Raw genomic sequence first — 18,290 nt, forward strand, 5'->3', positions numbered from 1 at the left:
TTTGATCTTTTCCCAGGCTGGCCGTAGGTGGTACGCCATGCGCTCGGGATGCTGGGCGGCGGCCACGGCTCCTGGTCACTCCGCAATCACAAGGGTCAACAACCCGCACACTGACAACCGTCCTGTCCCCGTACAGCCGTTCCGTTTCTCACTTTCAGTACCAGAGTCAATAAATGACACAAAATATTCAACACGTTATTATAAAACCGGCTTCGTGTTGGATGACTTTGCCCAACTGTAGGCTAATGTAAGTGTTCTGAGCACATTTAAGGTAGGAGGTTCGGTAGGGTAGGTGTATAAATGCATTTTTGACATGATATTTTCGACTTATGATGGATTTATTGGGACATAACCCCCAAGTGAGTTGAGAAAGGTCTGTATATTTAAATCAGTAATTCTTTCACCTGGCCCTGCTAGATTTGAAGTCAAAAAGAGAAAATGAACTTTGGGGTGAAAAAGAAAGAAAAACAACAACAAATAATCCCAGGCTAAAGAATATATAAAAGATTGAGGCAGAGAGGAAAAAAGTGGCAGCTTTATATTTTTATCATTAGCAAAAGCCATGATTCTAGAAAAGTCGGAGTCGAATCAACTATTCCTCCCTTCTTGGTTAACGAATTATCTGTGCCTTTTAAATATCCCATGTTGATTAAAATATATTGTACACAAAAACTGCAAAAATTAATGCTTTGCCCTAAATTTAAGCACTATTGTTTTGTGTTTTGTTTTGTTTTTTTCTCTGTAGAGTCTAATGCAATTACTACAAAAAGATGTGGGAATGTTGAGCATGATATATTTTGATTGCATGAAGAAATTGGATTTCTACTTTAAGTATCTAAAGTTTTCTACTAATGTTTTATAAAATGTAGACATAACTGAAATCTATTACAATAAAGTATACTACAAGTAGAAAAACTGATTTTTCCTGAATTAGTTCTGGCAGGAATCTCTAAGTATATGATCCCTATTAAATTTTACTGATACATCCCCCTAATAGCTAGCTAGCTAGCTAGCTACGTATTTATATTCTATCTCAATAGACTCTAGGTTTTCTTTTTTTTTTAAATTAGATTTTAGAAGTATGAATTATAGGAAGTCTGCTGAAAATTTTGAGTTCTTTGGTAGGGCTATCTTTAATTAAAATAAAGATTCATATATATACATATATACACACATATTTATGTATTTTTTATATATTGTAAGTTATAGAAATTAAAATTATATCCTCTCATAATAAGAGTCCAAAGAGGATTTGGGATAAAAACTCAAGAGCCTGTATTTACACTTAGTTCTTTGGTAATCTAACTTTGACTATGAAATCATTTAGCTCTCTATTCCACAAACTTCATTATTACAATACATAGCACGAATATTGTGTTGATAAGGAATGTCGCATGGTGTAATAAAGAAGAGTTTGTCATTTCGAAAAAGGAGCAAGATAAATTTAAAATCTTTAATATCAGAACCGGATTTAGAAAAGTTGCTATGTATTTGAATATATGAAAATATGATGGTTCTAATATCACTAGAAATTAGATAGTAGGAAGCAGATTTTCTTTTTTTGTGTGCCAGCCAGCACTGAAATATATAAATCTTGCACTTATAAATATACATTATCTCATTGTAGATGAACCAGATGGTGGTGAAATGAAACTCGTGTACAAAATTTTGGATACTGAGCTGCTCAAGTTTTCCTAGCATCTCAAGGTAGAATGGGAGTGTGGACTTCACCCTCTTCCACAAGGTGAGCTCTGCCACCAAGAAAGGACGAGGGGCTTAAAACAGTCACCTTGTGAGAACTCTAAACCATCAGCTTTACAAATGCAAATATCTTTAAATTGAAAATGAACTGAAATTATTGAAAGAACTATCCAGGGAAGCTCTTTCATGGCAAAACTGAGTGAGAATTTGTGAATGAGTCAAGAATAGAGAAATAGGACCGTGTGTACCTGGTAGCAGTGACATACGGGCTCTAGGGGTGGAGGTTTTGGAAGTGGGATAACCTGGGTTCAGGCAGGAAGTGTGCGTAGCCTGAAAAAATTTAGAAACAATAATACGAGTGACTAAAAGTTGGTCTGCTTTTTTTTTTTTTTTTTTTAAGATTTTATTTATTTGACAGAGAGAAAGCACAAGCAGGGGGAGCGGCAGAGAGAGAGGGAGAAGCAGGCTCCCCACTGCACAGGGAGCCCAATGCGGGGCTCAATCCCAGGACCCTGGGATCATGACCTGAGCTGAAGGCAGACACTTGACCGACTGAGCCACCCAGGCATCCCAGTTGGTCTGCTTTTTATTGTAACTGTGTATAAGCGGTTTTAACCATGTTAATGATAAGATGTTTCTCCCATGGGGCAGACGGCTCCCACTGTCCTCCCCTACCTTGGTATACCACTCCCTAGTGGGGTGCATTTGAAGAACAGCGAAGACTACATAGAAAACCTTGAGCTTGATTCAAGAGTGTCATTATTGGCATTGTTATTTTGAGAAAAAATTTTAAAGATCATCAGATAAGTACTTTTGTTTATTTTCTCACAGAACTAAGATTTTGATATAAAAAGGAATGGGGATATAATTTTAGAATTAAAAAAGTATAGAAATGCTGTTCTTAGAACTGAGTAGTAAACATCAATATGTCTATATTTCCTGAGCTTTGTCCAGTGATAAGATCCAGAAGCAATGTTTTAGTGTCTATCTAGTTAAATTATTATCTCTGATGCTTTTTCTTTTTCCTACTGAAACCTAGGCTTTTAAATCTGGAGCAGGGACACTGTGAGTCTAGAACAACTAGTACAAGAAAGCAAAACATTTTTCAAAGATTCATAGGGCCACATCAGAAGGGCACAAGTGCTAAGCTCAGGGGCTCCAAGGCTGAAATTGCTAGAATGTGAGCCTCCAGGAGAATATTAATTATAGCCGACTGAAAACCATGAAATTTCTGAAAAGCCACACTCTACAACATTACACAAGAAGAGAAAAGTTAATCTGAAATAATCTAAAGAAAGAGAATAAAACACACTCTTATTAAATCTTGTCACTGGGTCATGTTGGTATTTTTAATTCATTTATTGTATCAGTGAATAATACAGAAATTAATGAATGTCAAATAAGTCTGTAAGAAGGCATTTCTGATTAAAGGGGACATGTCATTAAAATGACCCCAAAAGTTGTGAAAACTAGCAAGGCAAAGCCATTAAATTAAAATTTAATCAAATATCTTTTCAAATATCCATATGAATTATATTTTCCTAAGAATATAAAAAATGGGAAAATCTACTAAGTTCTAAGTTTAAATAATTTAAAAGTTATTTACAGTTAAAAGGAAAATTCATTTGTATGAGTTAGGAATCAAAATGCTATATTGACTCAAATGATCATACAGGGCAGGCAGGCACCATAGGGTTCTGTGAGCAGACAGAACGAGGTAATGTTTAAGCAGAGCCCAGGGAAATGAGCAAAAGATATACTTCTTTTGTGAGTTACAGAACCACTGATACAACAGTTATAGAGTTCAGGGATGCTCATAAGGGTCATGAGTAGAGATCTTCTTGACATCTTAGTCCAAATATCAGGTAATTACCTTAGTTACCTGCAATGGTAAATCTTTTCCTTATGTCAAACAGCTCCCAACTCTTAGAGGATTTGAATGTAACATTAAAAAAAACCACAAAACTTTAAAGAACTCAAAGCTCTAACATTAATACACTTTAATTAAGAAGTAATCCTGTGTATATTTTCTATTTTGTGTAATTATGAACTAAAATGAGTTATCATCTTAGGGTAAATCTAATGTGAAATAAGTAGTTGAATAATTGACTTAGACTTATGATTTTAAATTAGAATCCTACGAATTTTATGTTCAGTATTAAAGCTTTTGAAAGAACTTAAGCTCTGCCCTATTTACAAATGTATTAAAGTTATAATAATTACTCTTAAGGAAGTCCTTATGTGACTTACTTAACAATTTAATTGAAGGAATTAAAAAGGAAATCAGCTTAATAAATACAACTTAAAATATTCTAATATATGTGATAAATTAAGTTTGTACATGGGACCAACTAACTATTGCTTAAAATTTCCTGAAAGGAAATTATTCACATATTAGAATAAGCAGACTTTATAAGATAAAAGTAAAAGCATAGGAAAGAACCCCTATTTTTTTTTCTTTTTTTAACATCCCTCTCTGAGTTTAAGCCTAAAGGAGAAAGAAAAAAACCCCATGGCATCACAGGAGACAGAGAATGCCACAGAGAAGCCTAGGAGAACTGCCTGTGTGCCCCAAACCCCTCACCATCCACGTCCCCCTCTCAGTCCCTGGAGCCCTAGCCCCGGCTGCCATAACAAACAGAACCTCATGCTGTGAAAAATCCAGTTAGAAAACATGTTAAAGTCTTAGGAAAAAACCTAAGGTTTTACTGAGCAAACACTGTGCATGCCTCCTTATGTAGGTTATCCCCTCCCCACCTCCATCCACCTGTCCCTTATAAGTTGCTTTTTGCAGTTTGCTAACTTGAGACTCCATGATCTCCCCTGCCTCCAGCCATCAGTTGAATTGGACGGGTATTATTATTAAGTGGAAATGTGTTCAAAAGGAAGCCTGAAAGTTGATGGGTTAAGGAACTGCATTGTGGTGGTCAGACAGCCTCGGAGGTAAACACTCATCCTTCCTTCCTATAAAATAATTATTCATAAATTTGTTATTCTAGCTTTACAGAGGAATCTGTGGTATTTTTTTCCCCCACAATAATGTCTGTGTGAATATATGTATCAATACCCACTTTCCATCTGCAAAGAAATTAAGGCCACTGTGAGCTTGTGGCATAAACTTTAAGAAAACAATACAAACAGGATATTCACAGATAAGAGCTGATTCTATATCTAGGCATGTGCTTCTTCATTTCTTGCATTTCTCAATCTGTTAGATGAAGCCATTACAAAACTCTCATGATCCATCTTGTTCCACTCAGTGACATGGTGTGACCTCGTGTGACCTTGTGTAGGTCACTTAACCTCCACGAGCCTCATCGAATTGATCAGTAAAGTGGAGTGAATAATTCCTAACTCGCAGAGTGGTCGTGAAAATGTAAAGACAAGATAACAAACGTTAACATCTACAACAGGGGACCGTTGACGTGTTGATGGTGCCCAAAAACCATTAGCTCGTTTTATTGGTAGAAGTTGAATACAGAATCTTAGAGAAAAATAACTGACTGAGCATCTGTGGTTGAAGCCCCAGACTAGGTGCTTTACGTACAGGCTCTCATTTAGTCACGATAACAACTGTGGGAAACTATTATTATCTCCCTCTGCAAATGAGAAGCCTGAGGCTCCGAGCAGTATGTGAATTTCCAAAGGCCATATAGCTCCTCAAGGACAGGGTTAGGACGGGATTCTTGTTCCGTCAAGTTCCAGAGATGGCTCTTCCAGCCTTTCCGTCTGGAAACTGAATCGGAGAAAGAGGTCAATGGGGAGGACAACTGGCAGGAACAGACTGCACAGAGCACACAGATTACAGTCCTGTTGGGGGAGCCAGTGGGATTGGAGTCAGAGGGTGCCCCGCAGTCCAAGTCACAGGACCAAGGAAGGGGACAGATGTTTTGTCTTACCCTGGGGTTCTTAGCCTGAAGTCATCATGGCCATGATGGCCAGTAGTAAGACTATATTATTATACTCAGGCCATTTTGAAGACATGTAGGGACATTTTTGAGTCCCCATTCTATACCATATCAAACATGTTAAAATGCTTCTAATTCTATGACAAATGAAACACTTAGCAAACTTTTGAAAGATATTTTTGTTTTTGAGATTTAGGCTCTGAGTCATGTTTAATTTATAGTAGGCTATGAGTCCTCCAAAATCATCAAGCATACACTCAGGATTCTTGTGACCTGAATCATAAGACATGGGCCTACAGATTTATTCCAAACGTAATGATAGTTTAATAAAGAGTCAACTTAAATATTAACAACTTTGGCAGGTTTTGTATTTTCGACATTTAATGAATGTTTATTAAGTTAAAATTTCCTATTATTTTAATATTGTGGAACCAATTTTTTTAGGGTTTTAGAGCCATACTTTCCAGTACAGTGGCCACTAGCTGCATATGTCTATTGAGACCTGGAATATGGCTGGTGGGAATTGAGGTATGCTACAAGTATGCAACATACACTGGACTTCAATGACTTAGTACAAAAAAGATGTAAAATTTCTCATTAATTTTTATACTTATTACCTAGTGAAATATTTTTGACATATTGTCATAATATATATCATTATAATTAATTTCATCTTTTTAAAGAACTTTTTAGAGGTGCCCACTAGAAAATTTAACCTTCCATACGTGGCTTGCATTGTATTTCTACAGGATACCATTGCTCTATTCATGGATCATAATGTCCAATGGTTAAAATGGTCCTGACCCTATACATGAAAGTTTACTGGTACATTTGACCTCACCTTCACCTTGAGAATCTGCATACATTTTGGCATGTAGATTTCTCTCACTACCAATATTAAAAACACTAAGAAATATATGTATTATTTTATTAACTCTATAAAGAAGTTTTAATTTATAGCTTAATTTCCACAGCATCTATATTTTAGAGAGAAAAACAAATATTTCACACACATACACACACACACACATACACACACACACACGAATTTCATACTTATTCCTTTCTGCACAGTTTGAAACTAGATTTACTTATTCGGAATGTATGTAAACATAATGGATCTTTACTTAGTTTTCAACATTTAATGAATGTCTGTTGTTTGCTATAAGCACTTACTTGCACAAGCATACCTCATTTTTTTGCACTTCACTTCATTGTGCTTTGCAAATATTGCATTTTTTACAAATGGAAGCTTTGTAGCAACCGTGCTTCTGGCAAGTCTATCTGTGCCATTTTCCCAATAGCATTTGCTCATTGTATGTGTCTGTGTCACATTTCAGTAATTCTTGCAATATTTCACTTTTTCATTATTACTGTATTTATTCTCATGATCTGTGATCCGTGATCTTTGATGCTGCTATTGTCATTGGGGCACCATGAAGCATGCTCATGCAAGACACAAACTTAATCAATAAATGTGTGGCTTCTGACTGGTCCACTGACCAACAGTTCTGCCGTCTTTCTCCCTCTCCTCGGGCCTCCCTATTCCCTGAGACGCAACAATGTTGATATTAGACCCATTAATAAAACACTACAATGGACTCTAAGTGTTCAAGTGAAAGGAAGAGTCACACGTCTCTCACTTTAAATCCAAACCTAGACATGATTACGCTTAGTGAAGAAGGCATGTCAAAAGCCAAGAAAGGCCAAAAGCCAGGCCTCTTGTGTCAAACAGTTAGCCAAGTAGTGAATTCAAAGGAAAGTTTCTCGAGGGAAACTAAAAGTGCAACTCCAGTGAACACATGAATGATAAAGCGAAACAGCCTTATTGCTGATATGGAGGAAGTTTTAGTGGTCTGGATGGAAGATCAAACCAGCCACAACATTCCCTTAAACCAAAGCCTAATCCAGAGCAAGGGCCTAACTCTCTTTATTTCTATGAAGGCTTATAGAGGTGAGGAAGCTGGTTCATGAGGTTTGAGGAAAGAAGCCATCTCTAGTATGTAAAAGCAAGTGCTAATATCGAAGCTGCAGCAAGTTCTCCAGAAGATCCAGCAAAGATCATTAATGAAGTTGACTACACTAAACAACAGATTTGCAGTGTATATGAAATAGCCTTCTGTTGGAAAAAGGTGCCATCTAGGACTTTCATAGCTAGACAGAAGTCAATGCCTGGTTTCAAAACTTCAAAGCACAAGCCAATTCTTTTGTTAGGGGCTAATGCCTCTACCTTTAAGTGGATTTTAAGTGGAAACCAATGCTTGTTGACCATTCTGAAAATCCTAGGGCCCTTAAGAATTATGTTAAGGCTGTGTTCTATATATGGGACAAAAAAGCCTAGATGACAGCTCATCTGTTTATAACATGGTTTGCTGAATATTTTAAGCCCACTGTTGAGACCTACTGTTCAGAAAAAAAGATTCTTTTCAAAATATTACTGCTCATTGATAATGTGCATGGTCTCCCAAGAGCTCTGATGGAGATGTATCATGAGATTAATGTTATTTTTATGCTGAATAACACAACATCGATTCTGCAGCCCATGGATCAAGAAGCCATTTCAACTTATAAGTCTTATTATTTAAGAAATATGTTTCATAAGGCTATAGTTGCCATAGACAGTGATTCATCTGATGGATCTGGGCAAAGTAAATTGAAAACTTCTTGGAAAGAATTCACCATTCTAGATGTCATTAAGAACATTTGTGAGCCATGGGAAGGAGTCAAAATATCAACACTAAGAGGAGTTTGAAGGAAGTTGATTCCAACCCTCATTGATGAATTTGAGGGGTTCAAGCCTTTAGAGGCTTGCTGATGTGGTAGAAATAGCAAGAGAACTCGAATTAGAAGTGGAGTCTGAAGATGGGACTGAATTGCTGCAATCTCGTAAAATTCAAACAGATGATGAGTTGCTTCTTATAGATGAACAAAGAAAGTGGTTTCTTGAGATGGGATTGAGATAGAATAGGAACAGGACCCAGGGCCCCTCCCCAAACCCTAATGTGATGCAACTATTACATAAAAAGAAAATGCCTTAAAAGAAAACTCATAAGTCTGAGTCTCTTGAGCAATACACCTTATAGGTAACGCAGAAAACGCTATGTCAGCTTAAAGAAGGGAGTCAGCTGACCAAAAGAACTAGTGAAATCTAGACCAAACCAGTCTGCCCCAGGACAGACTCCCAATGCTGGTATTAGAATATGCACAGTGACTACTGGGAGTACACTGGAGTTATACTTCCCTTATTAAAACGCTAAAAATCACGCCCAGCGGTGGAGATTTAACATGTTAATGAGGCATGCAACATATGGCAAAGCATGAAAATATGCAAGTGCCAAGAGATAGCCCACCTCTCCATGCTTAAATGTCACCCCCCGCCCCAAGCCTTTTAAAAACTCACTCTGACCTCTCCAGGGAACCAGCCTGAGGATTCTTTCCTCTGTGCTGTCTCCCTCATGGTCAAGCATAAGCCCCAATAAAGCCTTGTCTGAAAGCTCCCCTCTTGTCAATTTTTATTGATTAGGGACCCCCCCACGGGCCCAGGTTGGTAACATAATCTATTCCTGGTGAAGATGCTATGAAGATTGTTGAAATGACAACACAATTTAGAATATTGCTTAAACCTAGTTGATAAAGCAGTTGCGGGGTTTGAGAGGATTGACTCCAATTTTGAAAGAAGTTCTACTGGGGGTAAAATACTATCAAACAGCATCATATCCTACAGAGTAATTGTTCATGAAGGGAAGAATCAATCGATGTGGCAAACTTCATTGCCTTATTTTAAGAAATTGCCAAAGCCACCCCAGCCTTCAGCAACCACCACCCTGATCGGTCAGCAGCCGTCAACATCGAGGCAAGACCTTCCCCCAGCAAAAACATTGTGATTCACTGAGAGCTCAGATGATAGTTAGCAACTTTTAGCCATATTTTTAAATTGAGGTATGAACATTTTTTAGATCTAATGCTGTGAACACACTTAAGAGATGCTGGTATTGTGTAAACATAAATTTTATATGCACTGGAAAACAAAACAAAACAAAAATCATTTGACTTGCTTTATTGAGATGTTTTCTTTATTATGGTGGTCTGGAACTGAAGCGGACATATCTCCAAGGTAGGCCTGTATTAAGTTATTAAGCCCCCAAACTATAAGCTAAGCACTATTCCTAGTCTCATAATGTAGAGAGGGAGATGGAAGCAGTAAGAGGTTCGTAACTTGCCATGATCACATGGCTAAGAGTTAAATGGACCTGGGATTCAAAACCAGGCAATCTGGCTCCAGAACCTCTACTTCTACCATTATGCAACTCTCCCTCTTATTGTTGACAGTTCTTCACTTTCTAAAATGAAAAGCAGAGTGATTTAAATTAAAATATGGTGATTATTTATGACGTAAGAAGTTTCTGTAATCATCTGAAGAATTTGGATACTGCACCTTTTTCATTCCCCTGTAAAAAAAAATCTCTCCTTTGGCATTATCCTCTGGATCTGCTTCAGGGTCACCAGGACGAGTACGGACGTTCCACTGACATCATAAGATCAAATGGTTTACCAGAATTTGCATGCTGCATGCCTTCTAAACAAAGCCAGCTGACACTATTTAGGTCTCTTTCTTAAAACCTTTTTTTTTTTTTTTAATTTAACAAAACACATCTTGCCGACAACCTAGATGCCAATTTCATGTGTATTAAAATCTCAGCATTCCTTTGAAGGATTATAATGGGAATGCTGGCAAACCCTTCCTTGCATCAGGTTTGGGTGGGTGGTACTACTGTATATATCTGTTGTCATGGCATATTTGTGCAATAAAATTAAAATCTTGGTCAGGAATCAGATAGAAGCTTGATATTTTTGATTCACTCTTCTCTGTTATTGCTTATCATCCTAGAAGATGTATATTTTTTTGGCATCTTGAAAACAAGGAGTCTGGTTCCTATTTCTTTAGGCTATATAAATATACCCTGTTTATAATAAAATGATAGGCAAATATACATAAAGTTGGAAAACATGACCACAGAAAACATTTTTTTCTCTCTTTACTAAACACCCTGATACACTTTTATTATTGCTAAACTTTTGCCCATGGCCAAAAGAACATTCTTCACATTTTAGCAGACTCAGAGATTTCTTTCATGTGGTCTGAATATATTCTATCGTAGATATTATTGTGGTTATAAAAATATCAAAGCTCATATTTTACAAACATACAATACTGTAATATATGTTCTAGTACTTGTGGTAATATAACCATATTTTCCTTTTTTTACAATTATAAGTATTTCAATGTTTTACCTTGCAAAACAGTGAACTTTTAAGACAACAAAGTGGAAAGGAGAGTCAGGAAGATAGGGATTTGAGTCTAGGTCTTACCATTTACTAGCTATGTAACTTTGAACAAGCCTATTAACCGCCCTGATTCTCAGATTCCTTACATTTATAGGGGGACAATAATATCTACTTCCCAGGGGGTTTGTGAAATATATAGAATTGACAAAAATGAAAAACCTCACATACTGGATACTGAATAAATAATACCTCCCATGCCTCATCTCTTCTTTCACCAATTCAGCAAGTTCAGTCTAAGGCAATTTATATATGAATGAATAGTTATTTTCAATTTTGAAAACTACATATAAATCACACTAAGAAACATATTATTCTTCCTATTTTTAAAAAACAAACCAGTTTTTCATAGAGATTTAAAATTTTCCTATTTCCTTTCTACATCTTCTGACTAGTTTCATATTTTAGGAAGGCATTAGTAGTACCATGGCTTTTAGGTAACAGGTTCCTAGAGGACAGAAAGACTAATTTTAAATATTAAATCATAACATTCATGCATCAATTACTATTTTCTTCTACTCTTGGGTTTCTTGTGAATGATTCTCTCTTAATTGCTACGATTAGATTATAATTTAGCAAATTATATTTACGATGTAAATTGTAGATGGATCTCTGATTGTAGCAGACACTCTTCGTGCCTGGCATCTTATCCCCTGGGCTACTTTTAATTTTAGCCATAATTTTATATTTCTGCACAGTGTCCCACCTAAAACAAGTGCGCCATCTCTGCTTTCTGCCTGCCAAGGCAGGAAAGCCACTGGAAAACCTACTTGACTTGTGCATCTGCTAGACCTAGAGGTCTACAAGAGTTATCAACACCCATTCCCAGGCAACCCTCAACCAGTGGGGGATGGAAAGCATTTGGTACATGCCCTAGGCTTCTATTTTTCCCAATACATTTTGTACCCTCTGCAGCAATACTGATGGAATCAAGCCCTTGTGTCTACAGCAGCCATGTACCCAATCTGCTCTTTGATTGGTGTTTCCTCCTTCCCTACCTAGCTCTCTTGGCTCCCTCACTCCTACTTCTTTGGATGGCTTCCCAAATAAACTACCTTACCTTGGGCTCTGCTTTCAAAGGAACCTAGTCTAAGACTGACTTTGCAGCTAGCCTCTTAAAATGCTTAATGGTTCCTTTCTCCCTCTAGGATGGCCCAAACTCTTCAAAATAATCAAGGAAAATGCTTCAGGATCTAACCTATACTTAATGTCCTACTGGCTGTCCCACATGCTTCCTAAACTAGCAGCATTCAGCAACTTGTCTATTCTACACTATTTTGTGTTCTTACAGGCTGTTGCATCTTTACAGATGCTTTCTTGGCTGAGAAAATTCTTTCCTCCCTTATTTGTCCTTTATCCTCAGTTCACTAGTACCACCCCCACCAATGGCCCAATCAAGTATTTCTATGCGCACACATACTTCCATCATATTCACCATTCTGTTATACCCTAATTGTAGCTTCTGATCTAGGAAAAGGCAAAAATTGGTTGGCAAATATCACTCCTCAATTCCTGAGCACTATCAATGAGAAAGGAATTCACTTTGAGGGGAAACAGCATTAGGTGGAACAAACTTGCCATTGGTGATAAACCATGTTGGAAATGAGAAAGAATCTATTTGTTGCCCTGTGGCTCTGGATGGGATGGAATCCAACTGGTGGATTGGTGGAAAAGTGGTTGTCACCTGACCCAGTTTTTTAAATTAATGACAAAATTCTGGGAAAAGGAAAGTTGTAATAGAGATTGAGTTAAATAAAAGTATATCACTGGATATTTTGAAAAAAAAAAAACTGGGGGTACACAGCAGTGGGGTGGGATGGGGTAGGAGATACCCAGGAAATATATATATATATATATCAGCTAGTTTTATACATTGGGAGGGGTTGGTCAGGGTCCTTTATCACGATGATCTATAGTAGACTGACAGATTTATCAAATAAAAATGGAATTTGAATTTCAGACAAACATCAATTTTTAAAGTGTAAACTGCAAGGGACATACTTATACTAAAAAAGTATCCATTCATCTGAAATGTACAATTAACTGGACATCTTGTATTTTATCTGGTAACCCTATCTGGGAGCCTGGGAATCATGGGAATATTCACGTAGGAAAGAGACTCACAGCTCTAAGTCTCCAGTCTCTTATTTGGAGCCTTTGACATAAAGGGCCTCAAGGAGGCCACAATTGGAGCAATCTAGCTGGTGGACTAGAACAAAAAGCAACCACTTCTGGGTGTTTTTGGGTTTTTTTTTTTTAGACCATATCATAATACCCAAACGGGCCTGGGAAATAACTTTGTGCTTATCCCTCCCTCTTACTAGACTATGAACCCTTAAGAGCAGGTACTATGTGGTTTTCATTTAATATCACCACCATCAGGTAGAGTGTTTGGCATGTAGTAGGTATTATTATATGCATATACAAATAAAGAAGTTGCATATTTAGTATATAATGTATATTAATATTTATGTAAATATGTTAATATATATTGTGTGATAATTACTATCTCAATGAAGGGAATTTCTGGTAAGTTATCTACTTGATAAGAATTATTTATTAGCACTTAGTGTCAGGATTCAGATTTTACTAGTTATCCGTCTCCATTGTAGCTCCTATATCAAAACATTTATTCTAAGAATTGAAAGGTACCTATTTTAAAACAAATTCTGTATTTTTCCTTTTTATTCTTCCAATATGATTAAGTTAAATATTTTAAAAAATATTGATTCGGCTTCATCTGGATCCTTACTCTGTAATGGGAAAAATCACCTGCATGCCTTACTCTTTTCCTGCCATGGATGCATGGTACTGACTTGGGGAATCTTCTTTTTTAACATTCCATGTGGTTGTCTTAAAAAACCCACAAAAGCTATTTTCCAAACAATTGGCCAATATTAAAATAATAAAGTCATAAGTGAGAGGCAAAAGACCAGAACAACCAACAAAATATTGAAAGAGAAGAACAAAGTTGGAGGACTGATACTACCTGACCTCAAACTATAAAGCTACAGTAATCAAGACTGTGGTGCTGGTGAAAAAAAAAAAAAAGACAAATAGATCAATGGAACAGAATGAAGAGCCTGGAAATAGACCCACATATAGGCAATTGGTTTTTGACAAAGGAACAAAGACAATACAATGGAGCAAAGACAGCCTCTTCAACAAATGACTCTGGAACAACTAGATACCTACATGTAAAAAATTGAATCTTGACCCAGACCTTACACTCTTCACAAAAATTAACTCAGATCACAGACCTAAGTGTAAAATGCAAAACTATAAAATTCCTAGAATATAATAGGAAAAAACCCAGATGCCCTTGGGTATGGCGATCACTTTTTAGATACGACACCAAAGGCATGATCCATGAAGGAAATAATTGATAAGCTGGATTCATTTAAATTGAAAGCTTATGCTCTGTCATAGACAATGCCAAGAGAATGAGAAGACAAACCACAGACTGGGAGAAAATATTTGCAAAAGGAACATCTGATAAAGGACTCTTATCCAAAATATATGACAAACTCTTAAAACTCAACAATAAGAAAACAACCCAATTTTTAAAATGGGCCAAAGACCTTAACAGACACTTCACCAAAGAGTATATACAAATGGAAAATCAGCATATGAGAAAATGCTCTACATCAGATGTCATCAGGGAAATGCAAATTAAAACAATGGGATGCCATTAGACACCTATTAGAATGGTCAAAATCTGGAACACTGACAACACCAAATGCTAATGAGAATGTGGAGCAACAGAAACTCATTCGCTGCTGGTGGGAATGCAAAATGGTATAGCCTCTTTGGATTACAGTTTGGCAGTTTCTTACAAATCTGAACATACTCTTACTATATGATCCAGGAATTGCATTCCTTGGCATTTACCCAAAGGAGCTGAAGACTTAGGTCCACATAAAAACATGCACATGGCTATTTATAGCACCTTTATTCATAATCACCCAAACTTCGAAGGAGCAAAGATATCCTTCAAGTTAATGAATAAAAACTGTGATACATCATGTAGTGGAATATTATTCAGCACTAAAAAGAAATGGGTTACCAAGCAATGAAAAGACATGGAGAAACCTTAAATGTATAGTACGAAGTGAAAGCAGCCAATCTGAAAGGCTACATACTGCTTGATTCCAACAATATGACGTTCTGGAAAAGGCATGACTGTGGAGACAGTAAAAAGATCAGGGGTTGGCTGGGGGGAGGGATGAATAGGTAGAACACAGGGGATTTTTAGGGCAGAGAAAATACTCTGTATAATACCATAATGATGGATTATACATTTGTCATTATACATTTGTCAAAACCCATAGAATGTACAACAAGAATGAACTCTAAAGTAAGCTACAGACTTTGAGTGATAATATGTCACCGTGGGTTCATCAATTGTAACAAATGTATCAATCTGGTGGCGGGTGTTGAAATCTCTGTACCTTCCTCTCAGTTTTGCTGTGAACCTGAAACTTCTCTTAAAAAAATGAAGTCTTAATAAAAAGAAAGTTACAAACATGACAGATGGAAATGTGTTACAACCAAACTAATGAGTAATTCATGTAAGAATAGAGGTTATTATTTCATAACTTTTAGACTATCTTGCATAAAGACATACAAATGTACCAGTCTTTTTAATTGTTTTTTTGGGGGAATGATACCAGATTTTGCAAGGTTTCCAAGAACAACTCTGGTATTTTCAAAACTGAGCTGGGGTTTTGGAGAATAGGCTTTTGTTTTGAGATCAGTCACAGATACCACTTCACCTCTCAGTTCAGTTTTTCTTTGTTCTAGAAATGAGTAAGACATAATTTAACAAGGCACGATGAACACACAGATGAATTAAAACCAGAGTTCAAACAAATGGATGAACTGAAGAAAGATAGGGCATTATAACTATTTTTTTACTTTCTTTGTAAGTAACACCTTCTCATAAAGATAGTTCTTATTTGTTGAAAAGTTAAGAATAATCTCAAATACTAATTTGGTCTTATAACTTTTAAATTTTATTTAAATGGTTAATCATTAAATATTTGATTGATTGTGATCACTTCAGTTGAGTAAAATTTAACTCACAAAAGAGAAAAAAAAAGGATATTCCTTAGCAATGGGATTGCACCCCTTGTTCCTCAAGAAATTCAACATGTTTGAGGCAGAAATGATTTTTAAAATTTGATTAGAATCTGAAAAAAACCTTTCAAAATAACTTCCCTCAATTTGATCTATTTAGGTTTGAGCATGCTCCCTATTAAAATCTGATTCTTCTGTTAACAGAACTTGGAATATTACATCAGTTAAATCTTAATAGTGAATCCTGATATCAAAGTCAGAATATTTCAAATCCATCATTAGTGCTTCAAATAACAAAAGCTGACATTTTGTGCTCATTTGCAGTCAGCAGGAATTTGGCAGGAAGATATCAAGTAGAGGATTTCAGAAACTCTTCACAGAACTGATGGGATGTCTATATGGTACTCTCTCTGGTGAAGAGCAAACTTTTGTAATCAGTGTGAATAGCAAGATTAAAGCCAATATGTGCCCCATCAAACCACTTTTATTCCACCTAGAAAAATGGCAGTTATCCGGGATCATCTGTTATACAACTAAGTGGGCAAAATAACTGGGGTATCCATGTAGGTTTTATTACTTTATTTTTTGCACCTGATTTTCTGTGTTGGATACCTTAGCAAGTGGGCAGATCACTTCTCACTACACAAAACTTCCTTCCTATACTTGATATCCTCTTTATAAAATGGACAGAAGGGACCTAATGAGAGCATGGCATTAAACATCTTTTTCTTGTAATTATTTTTACATGTGAAAACTAATATAAAACAAAATGTTATTTAAAAATTTTTTTATTTAAAAATAAAATAAAAGTACCTACTATACATATACTCTATTTTAAAAAATAAAAGAGTACCTACTATAGAGCAAGCTTTTTTCTACGTTATTGGGATATAGCAGTCAGAAAACAGGGCCTCTGCTCTTACCTAGCCTAGGTGCTACTAGGCAGATATATAATAGAAACAAAAAGCACACAAAAAATGAGTTAAGTTGCAAGAAGCGCCCTGAAGAAAAATAATAAAGAGTAACGTGGGGGAGGAGATAGTAGAGGATGATGAAATAATGGTCACCATGGCCTCTTTTATAAAATGTCCAGCAAGAGAGCGAGCCTTGAGGCTCTGGGAAGAAAGAGCACTTCAGACAGAGAGAACAGCTACAGGCAAAGGTCCTGTGGCACAAATGGACTTGGATTGTTTGAAAAATTGCATACATGGCCAGAGTGGGACAAGGTCCCAGGTAGAAAGGTAAAGAGCAGGTTGAAGAGGTAGTGGATGGTCAGATTATAGAGGGATTTGAAGGCTGTGATGAGGACTTTAGATCGTACCAGCGTCAGATGGAAACAACTGAAATGTTCAGCAGAGAAATGAAATAATCTGACTTGTGATTTCAAAAGATTATTCTGTCTATTGTATGTATTGTATTCTGTATCGTATGGAGCACAGACCATAGAGGGACAAGTGTGGAAGCTAGGAGACAGTAATCCAGAGGCATAAGATTGTGGCTTGGAAATGAGAAATTGAGAAAAGTTGCTTGCCTCTGTTCCCTCTCTAGATGCCAGATTTTTATTCATTTGTCTTTTAAGTTCAATAAAGTTAAACATGTGTAATATTTCCTGAGAAAGATTTACCATTTAACTTACTGCATGTTCATTTTTGTATACAATGCAAAGGCTACAGAATTCTGAGTAACGCGGAGTTGACTTAGTTTAATTTCTAAAGAAAGAGCAAGTTTGTAGGTTTAATTGGTGTGCATTGTCAGAGCTGAAAGAAACTGTAATCTTGGGGTGTGGGATACTCACTTGGAAAATAACAAGGGAGCACAGATGAGTATGAAGAACATGTTTATATATATTTACATAGTAATTAAATTTGAACTTGGATTTAAGATAACTTTAAATTTTAATCTACTTTAGGTCTTGAATAGGTAAGAAGGTTTTTCTAGTACTTTTTAAATTTTTTAATTATGTTAATCACCATACATTACATCATTAGTTTTAGATGTAGTTTTCCATGATTCATTGTTTGTGCATAACACCCAGTGCTCCATGCAGAACGTGCCCTCCTCAATACCCACCACCAGGCTAACCCATCCTCCCACCCCCCTCCCCTCTAGAACCCTCAGTTTGTTTTTCAGAGTCCATCGTCTCTCATGGTTTGTCTACCCCTCCGATTTCCCCTGCTTCATTCTTCCCCTCCTGCTATGTTCTTTTTTTTTTTTCTTAACATATATTGCATTATTTGTTTCAGAGGTACAGATCTGAGA

This window comes from Leptonychotes weddellii, chromosome 3, assembly GCF_054177405.1.
Source record: "Leptonychotes weddellii isolate Sample4059 chromosome 3, ASM5417740v2, whole genome shotgun sequence".
In the NCBI taxonomy this organism is placed as follows: Eukaryota; Metazoa; Chordata; class Mammalia; order Carnivora; family Phocidae; genus Leptonychotes; species Leptonychotes weddellii.